Genomic DNA, 20,078 nt, shown 5'->3' with positions numbered 1-20,078 from the left:
AATTGATCGTCATTTTCAGCCAACTATCATGTTTTACACTATCTTATCAATCATCTAAACTACCGATCTCCAATTTCTACTCATTTTCTAACTTATACATCAGTTTCTCCTCATTTACACAAAAACTCAAACTTTTCAAAACATAAAAAAACTTACAATTTTTCACTTTGCTTTAGTGTTAGATGATGTTGATTGAAGTTCCTTTAACCTTGATTGCTTGATATTTGACTTGTTGATGAGAGAATTTGAAAGACTTTAGAATATTTTTTAGAAAAATATAAGAAATGAGGAAGATGATGGGCTTAAAAATGATTTCGAAGTATTATCTCCGACATTATTTCATAAATACATCTCCGACATTATTTCATAAAAACATTTTTAAAATATTTTAACATTCACTTGTACTTAGATACGTCGGACATATCTCCGAAATCTAAATTATTAAAAAAAATTGAATGGTGGTTAAAAACCATATGAGATCGATTAAGAAATTTATGCATTTCTTAGTGCAATAAACGAGGCTTCACACTTCATAAATTTATGCAATTGGCTCATTTAACACTCACTTTGTTAATTACAAATTTAAGTCCAACTTTCGACACATTTATTTGCAAACGTAAAATCAATAATACACAATGTACTACTAGTAATTCACATATGGTGTTGTTACATATGCTTATCACCACTTGCAGAAATGGAAAAAAAAAAAGACTTTTCAGAAAGAAAAAAAAATCTATTTTGATTGAGAAGTTTGGAAATAGCACAAATATGAGATAACAACTTGATATGGCAATGGAACATTAATTTGTCTTTGTTTGAGAATGGAGAAAATGAGACAACCATGAACATTGTTTAAAGAGATGAAATGTGGTGGAAAGAAGAAATAATGTTTTTTTAAAGGCATAAAATAAGTGAATCCAAAAGATCTAATTTAGTACAGTGCAGAATAATGAAATCATGTGGAGTTGTTTCATCTAAAAGTCATAATCAGTGGTACATGGAGGGAAATAATAGAAGCCACCTAACAAATAAACTAATAAAAGTTTGTTATCGCAAAATGTGTTTATGTGCATGACAAAACTTCTAAATTAGCTTAGTTGATACTTTTCCTCTTAACTTAAATATAAAAGAAATTATATTTTTAAATTTATTTAAAAAGTCAATATATTTAAATTACATAGAATCTATATAAATTGATTCTTCAATTAATTTAAAGTTATCACAAAAAGTTTGTTATCATAGTGAAGTGAATCCCATAGCAGATTCATACCCGATGCTTTATTAACCTTGGAATAAATGAAGTTTCTCAAACACTTGTCTAGCTCTTTGATCAAACTCATAAGAGGTTTTTATAGAATAAATGAGCATTCCATGCATTACACACTCTTAATAAGTTGCACCCTACGAGCAAAAGTTAGCAGAGAATCTTTTCAAGCACTTAACTTAATCTTGATTTTGTCCATAGGATGTCATAAGATTCAATTTATTTATTTTTAAATCGTAAACTTTTTATCATTAAACTATTAAATAAAAAAATATTATTGTTATTTTAATTAATGATAATTTTCTCTTTCTAAAATTAATTAAATAAATACAATGTAATGATTTTTAAAAAAAACTAAGGTTAATAATATATTTCCATTTAAGAAGTTCATTGGTGTTATAGCATTATTCATATATTGTTATCTATTTTTTTTATTTTTTTATTTTTTACACGTACAAATAAAATTAATAATTATTGTTACTTTTTAAATAATAACTTTTATTTTATCTAAAGTATTTTTAACTACTCTATCTATTCTTTTTTAAGTGTCATTTTTAATATATATATATATATATATATTTCTTTTAATTATCGTTTTCAAAGTTTAAAGAAGTATTGATTATAGTTTTGTCAAAAATGTTGAATTGCAATTCCTTGTGTCGAAGAAGGTAGTGCTCGACATAAATAAGGATATGTCGAAACATGTAGTGTCCGTCGAGTTGTATTAGATATCGAAGTGTCGAAGCAGGTTGCTTGACATGGGATTTTGACTTAGACCGAAATAGGTACTTTGGGGCTTTGTGATTTTTGAGCTTTAGCTTAGGGAGTAAGTTAGATCAATTATAAATAGAGGGAGTAACCTCTATTTCATAATAATCTTGTAATCACTTGCAGTTGCAAAATTTAACGAGATTTTTCCACAGGCTGTGGGAAGAGAGAGACTCAGCAAAAATTATTCTCTTCCCCAATTTACATCAAACCCTAATCGTCTTTCTTATTCAATTTTCTTTTCTTATTTTCATCATTATTGTGCACCGATACAATCTTACAACCAAGGTTGATTGATTCACTCGAGTGAAGAGTGAAGAAAAAGTGGGAATTCGACCGGTTGATTGAATCTTGTTCATCAAGATTGACTCGGAATTACTCAAAGTTTTGAGTTTATTCCAACATCTGATATCTAGAGCAATAACTGAGCAATTCGCGGGAAGCAAAACACGATGGTGATAAATCATCTGAACAGCCATTTTCCGGCGAGTCTCCCAATTCTGAAGAATCAGAATTATGAGAATTGGTGCAAGCAAATAAATGTTGTCTTTTACTATCAAGATCTTTGGGATCTCGTGAAGGAGATAGTTGTAAAGACAAAGTGTCATACAACATACGATATCAAGTTTCGATGATGACAAAAGACCATCATGCACGTCTACAAACAAATGCAACATATTACCCACCATATCTTTTTCTACGCTCCTCTAAATCTACTATAATCATCAAAAAAACATGTAGACAAAGTGTGATCATGACTAAATGCATGAAAATCACAAATCACATTTTTTTGCAGATTTGAAAGCTTTGAGTCGACCATAGGGGTCAGCTCAAAGCTCACGGGTCAGCGCAAAGCTCAACCTAAACTGGAGGATGGTCAGCGCAAAACTGCTTGCGTCGACCATAGGGTCGGCGCATAGCTCACGGGTCGGCGCATAAACCCCTTGAGTCGACCACTCGTCAGCGCATGGCATAGTGATGCTATCCACGGGTCAGCGCATGAAATGTTTGAGTCGACCATAAGGGTCGGCGCATGCCCCACGGGTCAGCGCACGCCGACCTATGGTCGACCGTTCGTGCGCCAACTCAGTTTTCTGAGTTATTTCAAATATTTGAAATACTGTTATGTTTGTTTGATTTTGTCTGTTACTATATATAGAAGTCAAAACACTTCTATTAACTAACATTTGTCAATTTGTATTCAAGTGTTCAAGGAAACAAGAAAGAGTGAAAAAGGTGTCAAAGATTCATCATCTTCATCTTCAACAGTTCACAATACATCAACTGCACACAATAACTTTTGATGTGATTCGTGATAGTTAGAAGGTGATAAGGTTCGTAGCTGCGATTGGAGAATCGGGTTCGAGTTGAAGTCTTGGCAGGTTCTTTCTTGAATAAAACCATTAGGGTTTTATCCTCCAATACCGGTTTGTGTTTGGGGGTTTTTGGACGAATTCCTTCATTAACATTCAGCTGAGCGAAGGTAGCTGATAAGAGAACGTCTTCATCAGTTTAGTAGCGGAGTCGGTGTTTGTGTAGTGAAGGATTCGGGTTTGATACGTTTGTGTTCGTGATCAGCCGGGCCAAGGGATTGAAGAACGGAAGGTTCCTCAACGAGTGGCAGGAAACGGAGGTCCAACATCAACGATCAAAGGTCTTGATTCATCTTGAATCAAGGAGCAAGGATAAGAAGTATCATTCAACACAGTGGAAGTTCTGTTGTTTACATACTTTGCAATCCTTGTAAAAACGATTAAATCTTACAGGTGATAGCTAATCTATATCTCAATTCTAATTTTAGAATTGAGGGCAGACGTACCCCGAAGCGAGGACGGCGGGGGAACTGCCTCATCAAATCTGCGTCTTCTTTAATTTTCTGCATAATCTGTTTTTTAGCTTAAAATTTAAGTGATTTTAGTTTAAGCAATTTTTACCAAACGCTGATATAAGTTGAGTAAGTGATTAAAACTGTTGTTTGAATACTAAGTACAATATTATATTGTACTAGGATAAATTGAATCACTTACTCAACTCAAATATTACTTGGAGTGTTTATGCACACCAAGTGTTTGTAAATTTGCTTAAGCCAAAATTGTCTTAAGTTTGCATCAGTCTAAATTTGGTGTTTTGATTCATTGGAACTAGGCTTGCTAGTAAGTGAATTATATCATTGATTGTGCAATTAGTGTAGTAACTTGTATCTCAATTTATCACTTATCCATTAGCTTAACGCATATCCGGTTTTCCAATAACGGTTCGTTTTAGACTAAATTTTCCTCGGCCGCTTCCGCACCTAAAACAATTTTTAAAACCAATTTTTCTTTTAAATTGGTAGCGCCGACTCAAGTTTTTAATTGGGATCTATTCAACCCCCCCCCCCCCCTTCTAGATCCGTGCCATAGTCTAACAAGTGGTATCAGGAGCTCCGGTTCACTCCGTGCTTCAAAATACAACGTTGATAGAAAATGGCTAACGAACCTAAAGGGGCTTACAATAGAGCTCCAGTTTTCAATGGTGAAAATTATAGTTATTGGAAAGACTGTATGCGGGTGCACATAAATTCCATAGATAGAAAAATATGGAATGTTATTCTCAATGGTCCAATTGAAATAACCATGACCAATGAGAATAATGAAATAGTGCCTAAGCCTGAAGCACAATGGACCGATGATGATGAAAAGAAATACAACTATGATTGGAAAGCCAAAAACATCTTAATCTCCTCATTAGGGGTAGACGAATACTATCGTGTATCCCATTGTCCTACTGCTAAGGCCATGTGGGATTCACTTCAAATTGCCCATGAGGGGACAAACGATGTTAAATTGGCTAGAATCAATACACTAACGCAAGAGTTTGATCTCTTTTTCATGGAGCAAGGGGAAACCATTGCCGACATGCAAAAGAGATTCACTCATCTAATCAATCGATTACATTCACTAGGCAAACCTATTTCCAATGATGTTGCTACTAATAAGATCTTAAGATGTCTTAACAGGGAATGGCAGCCGAAAGTGACCGCCATCAAAGAGGCAAATGATCTTACCATATTGGACTTGACAACATTGTTCGGTAAACTACAAGAGCACGAACAAGTTCTCTTAAGCTTGGAACAACATGAAAAGAAAGATAAGAAAGACAAAGCAAAGGTGAGTGAAAAGAAATCAATAGCTCTAAAGACTTCCTCCTCAAAGTCTCAAGCAAAAGAGCAAAGTGATTATTCATCGAGTGACGAAGAAGAAGAAGACAAGAGTGAAGATATGGGGCTGTTCGTCAAACGCTACAACCGTTACGTGAGAAAGAACGGCATCCAACATTCCGAGAAGAACTTAGTTAACTTCCGGAAGCAATCTAGGTTCTCCAAAAATGATGACTCCAAAGGAAAAACAACTAGAGGGTCGTGCTACAAGTGCGGAAAGCCGGGTCACTACAAACCGGACTGTCCGATGAACAAAAAGACAAAAGAAAAAGATTCATACAAATCACATAAGAAACCATCAAAGCCAAGGAGGGCATACATTGCTTGGGAAAGCGATAGCGACTCCTCCGACGATGAAAGCTCTAGTGATGAAGATGAAAATGCAAATCTATGTCTCTCTGCTCGTCAAAAGAACAAGAAGAAACAGGTACGACATGCTAAATATGAAAATTCCTCTAGTATGTCTCATCATGAATTGCAAACCGTTTTTGAAACTTTACACTATGAAGCAAAAGAGGCCTTTAAAAGGCTTGCCTCAAATAAGAAAATCTTCTCTCATTTAGAACAAAAAATTCAAGAATCCGAAAGGAAACTTGAGGCACTTAAGGCTTCTATAGTGGAAAGCACAAAAACAAGTTATGAGGACCTTAAAAGTAGAATGATGAACTTTGGGTGTGATACTTGTTACATTTGGCAAGGTGAAGTAAGGAACCTAAAAGCCAAACTTGACAAGGCTCTTGAGCCCAAGATTACATTTGCTATTGATAAATCTAATTTTCGAAAGAGTATGGTTAATCCATATCAAAAATACAAATATGTTATAAAGGATGAAGATAGCAAAGGTGATCAAAATGAAAAGTTCTCTTGTCTTTATTGTTGCAAGAAAGGCCATTCCATTGCTAAATGTAGATTTAGGAGATTTTTGGTTCCTAAAGGCATTTATCAATGGATGCCCAAATGCAACCAATTTGTTCCTCACCACTCAGGACCCAATAAGCCATTGGGTACCTTCTCTTGTTAATTATCTTATCACAGGTACAATGCCTCGAGACTACTGAGAGAAGATGGGTTCTCGACAGTGGATGCTCAAGGCACATGTCAGGAGACATATCTCTCTTCATTGACTTCGTGGCTAAGAAGAAGGGATATGTAACTTATGGTGATAACAACCGTGGAGCAATACTTGGTAAAGGTAGTGTAAGTAATCCCTCCTCTACTACTATTTCTGATGTGTTGCTTGTCGAAGGTCTTAAACACAATCTACTTAGCATCAGTCAATTATGCGACAAAGGATACAATGTATCGTTTTCAAAAGATTGTTGCAAAATTGTACATAATGATGATAAGAAGAGTATGTTTAATGGTCTTCGTGTGAACAATGTCTATATGCTTGACTTAAATGAAGTATCGTTAACAAGTGACAAATGTCTCGTAACAATGAGTGAAGACTCATGGTTATGGCATAGGCGTTTAGCACATGTTAACTTTGACTTACTCAACAAAGTAGTCTCAAAAGATCTAGTCCTAGGTCTCCCCAAAATTAAGTTCACCAAGGATCACCTTTGTGATGCTTGTCAAAAAGGGAAGCAAACGAGGATCTCATTTAAATCCAAAAATATCGTTTCAACAACTAGACCTCTCGAGCTTCTCCATATGGATTTATTTGGGCCATCTAGGATTAAAAGTCTAGGAGGAAACTATTACGGTTTCGTGATAGTGGACGACTTTTCTCGATTTTGTTGGACTATTTTCTTAGTAAGCAAGAGTGACACATTCGCCGCCTTTGAACGATTTGCCAAGCTTTCCCAAAATAAACTAAATACAAACATTGTTGCAATTAGAAGTGATCATGGAGGTGAGTTTGAAAATCACTTATTTGAAGAATATTGCGGTAACCATGGTATTGATCATAACTTCTCCGCTCCACGTACCCCTCAACAAAATGGGGTTGTGGAGCGTAAAAATCGAATTTTGGAAGAATTGGGAAGAACAATGATCAACGAAAGTGGCTTACCGAAATATTTTTGGGCCGACGCCATTAGTACGGCTTGTTACGTTTTGAATAGGGTGCTCATTCGCCCCATTCTAAACAAAACACCGTATGAACTTTTAAAAGGGCGAAAGCCAAATGTTTCTCACCTACATGTCTTTGGTTGCAAATGTTTTGTATTGAACAATGGAAAGGAAAACTTAGGGAAATTCGATTCCAAGGCCGACGAAGGTATCTTCCTCGGATACTCTCAATCTAGCAAAGCATATAGAATATACAACAAGCGATTACTTACTGTAGAAGAGTCTGTACACGTTACTTTTGATGAATCCAATCCGAGAAATGTCGGAAAGGGTAGTGTTTTTCATGGTGCAGGTACATCTACCGAAGACATACTCAAAGGTGGCGAGCCGGGGATTGATCAACCCGACATAGTCAAAATTGAGGAGGACAAAGATGTACACCATGATGAAACCGAAGTAGATCATCCACCTTCAAACGATGATCTTCCTCAAGCTTGGAAGTCTTCCAAAGACCATCCAATCGACAACATTATCGGAGATATCTCAAAGGGTGTAACAACTCGATCTAAGCTAAGTAATTTCTGTTATCACTTCGCTTTCGTTTCACAGATGGAACCTAAAAACCCTAAAGAAGCCCTACTCGATGAACACTGGTTTTTATCAATGCAGGAGGAACTTAATCAGTTCACCAGAAATGAGGTTTGGGACCTTGTCCCTCCTCCGCGAGATCATCGAGTAATCGGCACCCGATGGGTGTTTAGGAACAAGCTGGACGAAAACGGGGTAATAACTCGTAATAAGGCGCGTTTAGTCGCGCAAGGGTATAACCAAGAGGAAGGCATCGACTATGAGGAAACTTATGCGCCGGTTGCCCGACTCGAGGCTATACGCCTTCTCCTTGCCTTTGCTTGTGCAAAGGACTTTAAGCTATTCCAAATGGATGTTAAGAGCGCTTTCCTTAACGGTCACATAAATGAAGAAGTTTATGTCGCACAACCTCCGGGTTTCGAATCCCATGAGTACCCTGATCATGTTTATAAACTGAAAAGGGCTTTGTATGGCCTCAAACAAGCTCCTAGAGCTTGGTATGAGAGACTAAGCAAGTTCCTACTAGATCAAGGTTACTCAAGAGGAAAGGTTGACACAACCCTCTTCATTAAACGTCAAGGAAAGCACTTGATATTAGTGCAAATTTATGTAGATGATATCATTTTTGGGTCTACTAACATGAATCTTGTGAGAGAGTTTTCTGACCTTATGCAGGGCGAGTTCGAGATGAGTATGATGGGCGAGCTCACATACTTCCTCGGTCTGCAAATCAAACAGCTCAAAGAAGGAACTTTCGTGAACCAGACAAAGTATTGTTTGGACCTTATCAAGAGATTTGACATGGCAAAAGCTAAGGCCATAGACACCCCCATGCCTACGTGCACCAACTTGAACAAAGATGAAGACGGTAAGGAAGTAGATGTAAAACGGTATAGAGGTATGATAGGTTCATTCCTTTATCTTACTGCTTCCCGTCCCGATATTATGTTTAGCGTATGCATGTGTGCAAGATATCAATCATGTCCCAAGGAATCCCATTTAAAAGCCGTTAAACGGATACTTCAATATCTATCCAGTACTCCGAAGTATGGACTATGGTATTCCAAAGGTAATGATTGTTCCTTGGTAGGTTTTTCCGATTCCGACTTTGCCGGTTGCAAATCGGATAGGAAAAGCACAAGTGGCACTTGTCACCTATTTTCAAACTCTTTGGTTAGTTGGCATAGCAAGAAACAAGTTTATGTTGCCTTGTCAACCGCCGAAGCGGAATACGTTGCCGCCGGTAGTTGTTGTGCCCAAATCCTATGGATTAAGCAACAACTATTGGATTTTAACCTCAAACTTGAACGTATTCCCATCTTTTGTGACAACACGAGTGCTATTAACCTGACCAAGAATCCTGTGCTACATTCTCGCACTAAACATATCGAAATTCGACACCACTTTCTTCGGGATCATGTAGAGAAAGGTGACATCGTGTTTGAACACGTAAACACTGAAAATCAACTAGCGGACATTTTCACAAAGCCGCTAGCCACTGAACCTTTCTTTCATATTCGCCGAGAACTTGGCATTCTCGATATTTCGGAACGGGCACTCTAATTTGTTGTTTACATTATTCCATTTAAAACCTTAATACTGTACTTCTGACAAATCTATGTTGTTGTAAGCACATATCTGATGTTCACTAAGTCACTCCGGCATTAAGGTGTATTGTTCCTCTTCCTCTCTCTCTGCTAAGTCTCATGACTATAATAGTTATGTCTCATAATGATGTTGTTTATATATATATATATTTGATATCTCTCTTTGGTTGTTTATTGCTGTATGAACTGTTAATTATGCATCAAACTGGTCATTGCATGTGCTGAATAGTGAAAAATGGAAATTTGAACTGTATGAGTCGACCGCAGCAGGGCTATGGTCGACGCATGATTAAATAATTTTTGCATTTCCTCAAACATCAAACAGTATGCGTCGACGCATACAGGGGTATGGTCGACGCATCGCTCGATAATTTCATGTTTCTGCAGAAAAATTTTAAATCATCTCTCATGCATTCACATCATTAAATGTGCAATTACCTTCCATTACCTTTCAAACTACCCACTACTTTGTAACTTGCATCTACCTAGTGGCTATCGTTCTTTGCTCTTCCATCTTCCCAAAACCCTAACCTTTCCACTATAAATTGGGAAAAACCCCTCTCTAGAAGAATCACTCTCAAAACCCTCATTAAACCTTCTCTCTATATCCAAACACTCAGTCTCAAACCTACTCAAATGGCTTCCTCATCACGCAGACCCTCCGACAAAAGACCCCGAGAATCATCCGGTGCATCTCTTCCCGTATCTGCTGCATCACTCGTTCCACCTGCTCGTGTCGAAATTTTCAACAAAGACATCGGTAAACGAGGAGTTGTGCAACAACATGCGTTCTACAAACTTGAAGCTGAACGCATGCACCTACCGGAAGTCCTGTCTCTGTTGCAGCATCAAGGCCTCATCAACTTCTTGGAGTGCAACACTCAATACAGTGAAGACCTTGTCCGAGTTTTCTACTCCGGTCTTCATGAGAACTTTCGCGGGCACAAGCTTTCCTCCAGAGTTGGCTCTACAAAGGTATCGATTAAATCAAATTTCTGGAACAAGTATTTTGACATGTCTGTGGATGATGCTGAAAATTCTCTACCTGAGGTGACTGACTCTCAACACATAGATGGCTATGAGTTTAAGAGTGCATTAAATGACATGCTGGCACGGCCATACTCTGACGAGTTCGTGCAAAGTGACCTGTTCCCACGAACCGTCACTGCCGGCAAGCTGAACGCCGGAGAAAGGATTCTTCAGTGGGTTGTCTCACGCATCCTGCGACCGAAGAAGGGCGGTCTCTCCAGAGTCGAACAGCCCGAGGTTCATTTGATTTACATTCTGAAAAATAAGATAAAAATCAACTGGCCATACTACATTGCTAGTAGAATGTATAATCTACGTGATTCCTGCCGAGGGACTGCTCTTGCCTACGGATCATTCATTCAAGAAGCCCTTACTGCCGCAAATGTTAATCATCCGTCTTTCCCGTTCACATCAATCTCACCGGACAAAGAGTTCAGCACAAAAACCATGTCTATGATGGGATATATTTGGTGCAAGGAGCGGAGAAAATATAAGTTTGTTAGACGAGGATACGTTCCTCCAAGGGCTGACAGTGATGAAAGCGAAGAACAAGACGATGAAGTGGAAAATGAAGAAGAAGAAGAAGCAAGGCACGCTGCTGCTTACACTGGTGGAGATGACAGTCCTTCACCCGTTGGCACTCATGACTACTCCGGCTCTGCTTGGATTCAGCAGCCGGATTCAAATGAAGAAGATGTTCCACGATGGGGTGGCTGGGGCGAATGGCAACATACGGGCTGGACAACTCAACGTGAATCTTACCAGCCGTATCACCAAGTTGAGGAAGAATTTCCTCCATCCCCCCCCACATCAAGCTGATTCTTCAGAGCTGTTGGAAATGATGCAAAGCATGCAACTTGCCCAACAATCCTTCATGCAATCCCAGGATGACCGACTTGCTCAAATTAACAGTCAACTTCAGACCCAAAATGAGCGGCTCGACAATCTCTCCACAAGTCTAAATGAACGGTATGCAAATTTGGATCGGACTGTCACCGGGAGTCTTAGGCATCTGAAAGGTGTGTGTGATTACCTAGAAACTCTGGCTGACCCTAGCAGAAACCCAAGCGTCTGCTACCATCCCGGCCACCGTCACTTAAGACAATAGCCCTTCATATGCATATTACATGTTGCTTGTTGTCTTTGAATGCATTCCTGTTTTTTTTTCTCTGTTCTGCATGTCTATGCAACCCTTATTTCCTTATGTATTTTCTCCTTTTATATAATGACTATTAGTAAGAAATGATATAAGTGTGATTTTATTTCGTTGGTATCTATATCTCTGCTACTACCTGTAAAATTTTTTTCGTTATTTTCTTGAAAAATCACTCTGTCTCTCTTTTTGATGTTGTCAAAGGGGGAGAAAAGTGCTGACTAAATGTCCACAACTAACAGTCGCTTTCGCTTTCTGCAAACAGCCTTAGATTACAAAAGAAAGGGGGAGTGTGCAAAATGTGTCAATACCGCATGCTGTTTGTTACGTTGATTTATGTTAGGGACCAATTAGTACTACTTTTTATACCATTTTATTGGTCCCTTTTACCAAGTTTTGATGTAATTACACACTTTTATTCTCACTATTTTGTATAAATGCAATTAGGTTTAATTTATTTTGTTTTGAATAGTTATTTCACATATTTGTTAGTTTTGTAGAATTTTTGGATGAGAAAGCTTTGGATTGCAGCATCATAATATGGAAGATTTTGGATGAAGCTTGCAAAACAAGGAAACTGAGGCAGCTTCAGTTCGCCCCGCGAACAAAGTTCGCCCCGCGAACTGCATGACAGGACCAGTTCGCCCCGCGAACCCTGCGAATCCAGCAAACTGATTTTTGGGTCAAAAGTGCTGTTTTGAAGGCCAACTGTTTTTGCCATTTTGGGTCTGCCTTGGAATTGCTTTTCTGCATTGGATGAGAATGACCAATTAAGGAAATGTCAACTCTTTTAGGAGAGAAAATACATTATTCTAGGCATTGAGAAATTATTCATTATCATATTCACACATTGTTCTTGAGAGCTTTTGTAAGAGAGAGAAACAGAGTTTTTCTTCTGCAATATTCTGCTTTGTAACAATGGTGATGAGGAGCTAAACTCCCTTTTGTCAAGATTGGAGGTAGTAGCTATTCTCATCTGTTTATGTATTCACTTTGATTTATATATTTGATAAAGATTGTTGATGTATTGAATACTGTTTTTGCTTTACTTTGAAAACCAGATTTGAGTAGTTGTCGAGAGAGATTACTTGAGTTTAGACATAAAACAGATTTTCAAGTAGTGAATAAGTTGTAGAGATAGATTTATTCATTACTCTTCTTTGGTATTAAACATTAAAGATTGCTATATTGATAGTTAGGTGGAGAGATCGTCTAAGGATCAATATAGTGATTATCACGATATCATTTAGACATAAATGACTTTGAGAGGATACTTGAACATCATCAATAATCTTGAATCTATTTATTTATCATAAGGAATCATAAACATTTGAAATAGTGAACTCCAATCTTGCCAAGCTTTTATATTTGACTAAAACCATTTCATAGTTTTTGTTAACATTCACTCACAAAATATTTTTCCAAACAAAACAACCCTGTTACTTTCTAAACTTATAACATTTGAATTATAGAACGGCGGTAATATCAACCAATCTCTGTGGATACGATACAAAAATATTTGCCGAAGATATACTCTTTCAACAAATTGGCGCCGTAGCCGGGGATTGGTGTCGATATTACAAGCATTGCAATAATTCATTGTTTTAAGTTTTGTTACTTTTATTGTTATCCCTCTTTTGTTTCACTTGGTTTGTTAGTTTTGAAGATTCTAGTGCATGCGAGGAAAAGCAACTGAGGAGCCACTTCAATTCGATCCTAAAATTGAAAGAACACTTCGGAAGCTCAATAGCAAAACACGAAGAAGAAGGAAACTAGCCGAAGAGAGGAACCAGAGAGAAGAAGCATCTACTTCCGCACTTGTTCAAATCGAAGAAGTGGTTGTAGAGGCTTGTAAAGGAAACATGGCGGATGACAATCGTACCGAAATGTTCGCTAATAGTCCAAGAAGGAATGCTCAATTTGCCCGTGGAGGAAGAAATACGGAGATGAAGACCGGAATCCTCCAACTTCTCTATGCAAATCCATTCACCGGAATGGATCATGAAGATCCGTACTCCCATCTCATCAAATTCTATGAGATTGCGGGTTCAACGGGAATTGATGAAGCGGGTGAAGAAGCATTATTCAAGAGGATGTTCCCACACTCCTTAGTGGGAAAGGCAAAAGAGTGGTACCTTGATCAAGCAGCAAGAGTTATGACGGATTGGAATTTGTTAGAAGAAAAGTTCTTAGAAAGATATTTCCCTCAATCCCGATTCATGGAAGCCAAAACGGCTATTGCGGTATTCACTCAAGGAAGCAACGAGTCTTTAAATGAGGCTTGGGAAAGATTCAAGTCAATGTTGAGAAAATGCAAGGGTCATGGTTTTGATGAGCTCACTCAAATCCATATTTTTCTAAATGGGCTCCAATCAACTCACAGAACACTTTTGGATGCTACCGCGGGTGGCTCTCTTATGTCAAAAACTGCGGAAGAAGCTAACGTTATTATTGACCGGATGGCACTCAATGATCGTCAAAGTCAACATGACCGTAGTCCTTCACAACGTAAACCGGGAGTTCTTGAATTAAATACCAATGATGCCATCCTTGCTCAAAACAAGCTACTCTCTTAACAAGTGGAGCTTCTCACTCAACAAATGGCCAAGCTTCCACAGCAAATGAAGGAGATTCAAAGTTCTCAAGTTCGACATCAAGTAGCATGTTGCGAGTTATGCCAAGGAGATCATCCTACTGGTTTTTGCCCTCCGCTAGAAGAAGTGAGCTATGTGAACAATCAAAATCAAGGCTATCAAAGGAACAATCAAGGTTACCAACCAACAAGGTTCAACAATCAAAATTTTCAGCAGCAAAGTCCTTATCAACACCCCAATTCTCAAGGCCAACAATCGCAAGGAGGAAGTTCCAAGCTAGAGGACACTCTTCAACAATTCATGCAAGCTTCCATGGCAAATCAGAAGAGTAATGAAGCAGCAATCAAGAATTTGGAAAATCAAATAGGTCAACTTGCGAAACAGCTGTCGGAACAAACTGCAGGATCTTCTTTCTCCGCTAATACTCAAACTAATCCAAAGGAGCATTGCAAAGCAATTTTTACTAGAAGCGGTAGAGAGTTGACAAGTAAAAAAGGTGAGGAAATTACAGTTGAGAATGATATGGATGCTGTGCTGGAAAATGAGGATGTGGCTTGTGGGAAGAAGAAAGTGGTAGAAATTGCTCAGTTCGCGCCGCGATCTCCCTTCGCGCCGCGAAAACAGCAGAACCAACAACTGATGGAAGAGCAGCGGTGTGAAGCGGAAATGAATAAGGAAATCGAACCAAGAAATAAGAAAAAAGGAGACAAAGGAGTGAATGTCATTCCAGTTCAACATCTACCATATCCGCACGCACCATCAAAGAAGGATAACGCTAGACACTATGCACGGTTTATGGACATCTTCAAGCAGCTTCAAATCAACATTCCATTTGCTGATGCATTAGAACAAATGCCACGGTATGCCAAGTTCATGAAGGACATTCTTACAAGGAAAAGGAGACACGTGGAAGACGAGACCATACTGCTTGATGCACGGTGTAGTGCTATCATCCAAAAGACTCTCCCAAGGAAGGAGTCCGATCCGGGCCGGGTTGTTCTACCGGTGACCATTGGAAGCACATACACTGGAAATGGTTTGATTGACTTGGGCTCTAGTATAAATTTAATCCCTCTCTCCATTGTTAAAAGATTAGGGAATGTTGAGATAAAATCGACGAGAATGACTTTACAACTAGCCGACAAGTCTACCATTTTACCATACGGAATTGCTAAAGACATGTTAGTGAAGGTGGACAAATTCTTGTTTCCGGTAGATTTCGTAATAGTGGAGATGGATGAGGACCGTGATGTGCCCCTAATTCTTGGAAGACCTTTTATGAAAACAGCTCGGATGATGATTGACGTAGATGATGGACTAATGAAGGTGAGAGTGCAAGACGAAGAGGTGACCTTTAATCTTTTTAAAGCTATGAAGCATCCACATGACAAACATGATTCATTCCGAAATGATGCAATTGAAGAAAAATACCATGATGGAAAGGCCCGTCGCAAGGAGTTTCATGTCGGACAAATGGTACTGCTTTTCAAATCAAGGTTCAAGTTATTACCGGGTAAGCTGAAGCCAAAAGGGTCAGGACCGTTCGTTGTCAAGGAAGTACGGAATTATGGAGCCATTGTAATCGAGGATCCAAAGTCACAAGAGAGTTGGACCGTAAATGGTCAAAGACTCAAAGTTTACCATGGTGGCGACATAAATCGTGATGTGGATGTCGTGTCTCTATTTAAACCGGGCTAATCAGTGGACCGTCAAGCTCAAACGACGTTAAACAAAGCGCTTGTTGGGGGCAACCCAACGTTGTAAGTCTGTATTTTAATTTTTTTCTGCTGTGTGAGTTTTTACTGTGTTAAATTTTGAAAAAAATTGGGTTCTGGTTTTTACAGTTCGCCCCGCGAACTGCATGACAGGACCAATTCGCCCCGCGAACAAAGTTCGCCCCCGCGAACAGTAAATAACAGAACTAATTTTTTTTGAAATTTCCTTCAGTTCGCCCCGCGAACTGAAAAAAAAAAAAAAACTTTTGTTTTATGTCATTTTCGTTTCATTCCTATTTTCACGAACTTAGGAGATTCTTTCAACAACCTCGCTACTCCACATCCAAACCTCCAAATTTCAAAACTTCCCCTTTCCATTCCTTTTTTAAGAGGATTTTGTTGATTATGCTAAGTGGCCTGAGGGCAGGCCAAATTTTGGGGGGGTGCAGGAGGTGGTGTAAACCATGGCGATGAGTTGAAGGAAGATTGAGGAGTTTGTTGAATTTTAGAGTGTGTCTTGATAATTGCATGAATACTTTTTGAAATTTAAGTGTGTTTTAATCAAATATTGGTTTGCCAACATTTTTGTTTAATTGTTCTTACTCATAAGTCAAGCTTTAAGCAACCGAGAAATGATCGCAAAGAAAGAAGCATAGGACACTTCGAGTGGTGATGATAAGAATTAGTGTCGGCATTTCAAGGTACACTTTATCACTTTCTAGACTTAACATGAGTAGTTTGATGGTGTGTGCAAATTCCATGTCATAAATTAATTGAAGTATATGTCATTTTTGAATCAAAATAGGACTTAGCCAGTTGTGAGGAGACTTTCCATTGTACACTAAAAAGCGGGAAACCGAGCATTGTTTTAACTCATTCTTATCATGCTAAATCATGCATCAATCCATTTTTGTGTGAAATTTTTGAAAATGATAGAGGCATTGTTTGTGAGAAAAACCACTTGACCAAAAAGTTTGAATCAACTAACCTTGTGAGGAATAATCCTTAGTTAACCCCCTTTGAGCTTAATTTAGGATTCATTTGATTGATCATTGTAAAATCAATTGAAAATTGTGGAATAAATGAATCCTAATTTCTTTCGTATCAGTTGAAACCTCAAACCGAGTTGTTTGCAAAATTTTGCCTTTTGCTTATGTCTAAGTAGGGAGCATTATTGAATAAATTTGGTTTTGGAATCTAAAGTTGGGGAGAGTAAAGTGAAAAGTTGATTAGAAACTTGGAAAAGTGAGTTTCTATGAAAGGGTAAAAATATGAAAAGAAACAAGAAAAAGAAATCACCCTTGAAACCATAGAGCATAGAAAAAATTAGAAAAAGAAAAGCAAAGGAAATGCTCATGGTTGTGTGGATTTGAAAAGAAAAAGAAAAAGAAAAAGATAGGGATCAAAGAAAGGGAAATTGTGTAGAGTGAATCTTTGGGAATGCTCCCTTAGGATAGGCAATTTGGTTGAATTGTCTTAATCATATCCTTTCTTGTAACCTAAGCCACATTACAACCTTTGAAAGACCTCTTGATTCTCATTTTTCACATGATTTGGTACTTGTTGTGATAACCGCATGATTTGAGTTGTTGTTGATTTAATTGCTTGGATGAGTGAAAGTAACCCTTCATGTTATTCATCATTATTATGATGTGTGTGTAAGCTTGATTCAATTTTGACATATATGGCTTTGAATTCCTTGGAATGATTTTTGCACTTTACCATTTCCCTTATTCATATTTTGTCTAGAATTGAGATAGGTGAATTGAGAAAATGCCAAACACTTTTGAACCATTTGAATGTTCTTGGTAAATCCTTGTTTCAATCTTTTGTGTCATTGCTTTGATTGTAAGGGTGGAAACTTTTGTTTAGGGACAAACAAAATGCTAAGTTGGGGAGAGTTGTTAGGGACCAATTAGTACTACTTTTTATACCATTTTATTGGTCCCTTTTACCAAGTTTTGATGTAATTACACACTTTTATTCTCACTATTTTGTATAAATGCAATTAGGTTTAATTTATTTTGTTTTGAATAGTTATTTCACATATTTGTTAGTTTTGTAGAATTTTTGGATGAGAAAGCTTTGGATTGCAGCATCATAATATGGAAGATTTTGGATGAAACTTGCAAAACAAGGAAACTGAGGCAGCTTCAGTTCGCCCCGCGAACAAAGTTCGCCCCGCGAACTGCATGACAGGACCAGTTCGCCCCGCGAACCCTGCGAATCCAGCAAACTGATTTTTGGGTCAAAAGTGCTGTTTTGAAGGCCAACTGTTTTTGCCATTTTGGGTCTGCCTTGGAATTGCTTTTCTGCATTGGATGAGAATGACCAATTAAGGAAATGTCAACTCTTTTAGGAGAGAAAATACATTATTCTAGGCATTGAGAAATTATTCATTATCATATTCACACATTGTTTTTGAGAGCTTTTGTAAGAGAGAGAAACAGAGTTTTTCTTCTGCAATATTCTGCTTTGTAACAATGGTGATGAGGAGCTAAACTCCCTTTTGTCAAGATTGGAGGTAGTAGCTATTCTCATCTGTTTATGTATTCACTTTGATTTATATATTTGATAAAGATTGTTGATGTATTGAATACTGTTTTTGCTTTACTTTGAAAACCAGATTTGAGTAGTTGTCGAGAGAGATTACTTGAGTTTAGACATAAAACAGATTTTCAAGTAGTGAATAAGTTGTAGAGATAGATTTATTCATTACTCTTCTTTGGTATTAAACATTAAAGATTGCTATATTGATAGTTAGGTGGAGAGATCGTCTAAGGATCAATATAGTGATTATCACGATATCATTTAGACATAAATGACTTTGAGAGGATACTTGAACATCATCAATAATCTTGAATCTATTTATTTATCATAAGGAATCATAAACATTTGAAATAGTGAACTCCAATCTTGCCAAGCTTTTATATTTGACTAAAACCATTTCATAGTTTTTGTTAACATTCACTCACAAAATATTTTTCCAAACAAAACAACCCTGTTACTTTCTAAACTTATAACATTTGAATTATAGAACGGCGGTAATATCAACCAATCTCTGTGGATACGATACAAAAATATTTGCCGAAGATATACTCTTTCAACAATTTATACAGGTTGTCATCATCAAAAAGGGGGAGTATGTAAAGACAAAGTGTCATACAACATACGATATCAAGTTTCGATGATGACAAAAGACCATCATGCACGTCTACAAACAAATGCAACATATTACCCACCATATCTTTTTCTACGCTCCTCTAAATCTACTATAATCATCAAAAAAACATGTAGACAAAGTGTGATCATGACTAAATGCATGAAAATCACAAATCACATTTTTTTGCAGATTTGAAAGCTTTGAGTCGACCATAGGGGTCAGCTCAAAGCTCACGGGTCAGCGCAAAGCTCAACCTAAACTGGAGGATGGTCAGTGCAAAACTGCTTGCGTCGACCATAGGGTCGGCGCATAGCTCACGGGTCGGCGCATAAACCCCTTGAGTCGACCACTCGTCAGCGCATGGCATAGTGATGCTATCCACGGGTCAGCGCATGAAATGTTTGAGTCGACCATAAGGGTCGGCGCATGCCCCACGGGTCAGCGCACGCCGACCTATGGTCGACCGTTCGTGCGCCAACTCAGTTTTCTGAGTTATTTCAAATATTTGAAATACTGTTATGTTTGTTTGATTTTGTCTGTTACTATATATAGAAGTCAAAACACTTCTATTAACTAACATTTGTCAATTTGTATTCAAGTGTTCAAGGAAACAAGAAAGAGTGAAAAAGGTGTCAAAGATTCATCATCTTCATCTTCAACAGTTCACAATACATCAACTGCACACAATAACTTTTGATGTGATTCGTGATAGTTAGAAGGTGATAAGGTTCGTAGCTGCGATTGGAGAATCGGGTTCGAGTTGAAGTCTTGGCAGGTTCTTTCTTGAATAAAACCATTAGGGTTTTATCCTCCAATACCGGTTTGTGTTTGGGGTTTTTGGACGAATTCCTTCATTAACATTCAGCTGAGCGAAGGTAGCTGATAAGAGAACGTCTTCATCAGTTTAGTAGCGGAGTCGGTGTTTGTGTAGTGAAGGATTCGGGTTTGATACGTTTGTGTTCGTGATCAGCCGGGCCAAGGGATT

This window comes from Lathyrus oleraceus, chromosome 2, assembly GCF_024323335.1.
Source record: "Lathyrus oleraceus cultivar Zhongwan6 chromosome 2, CAAS_Psat_ZW6_1.0, whole genome shotgun sequence".
Classification (NCBI taxonomy): domain Eukaryota; kingdom Viridiplantae; phylum Streptophyta; class Magnoliopsida; order Fabales; family Fabaceae; genus Lathyrus; species Lathyrus oleraceus.
This window is presented reverse-complemented; position numbering follows the sequence as displayed.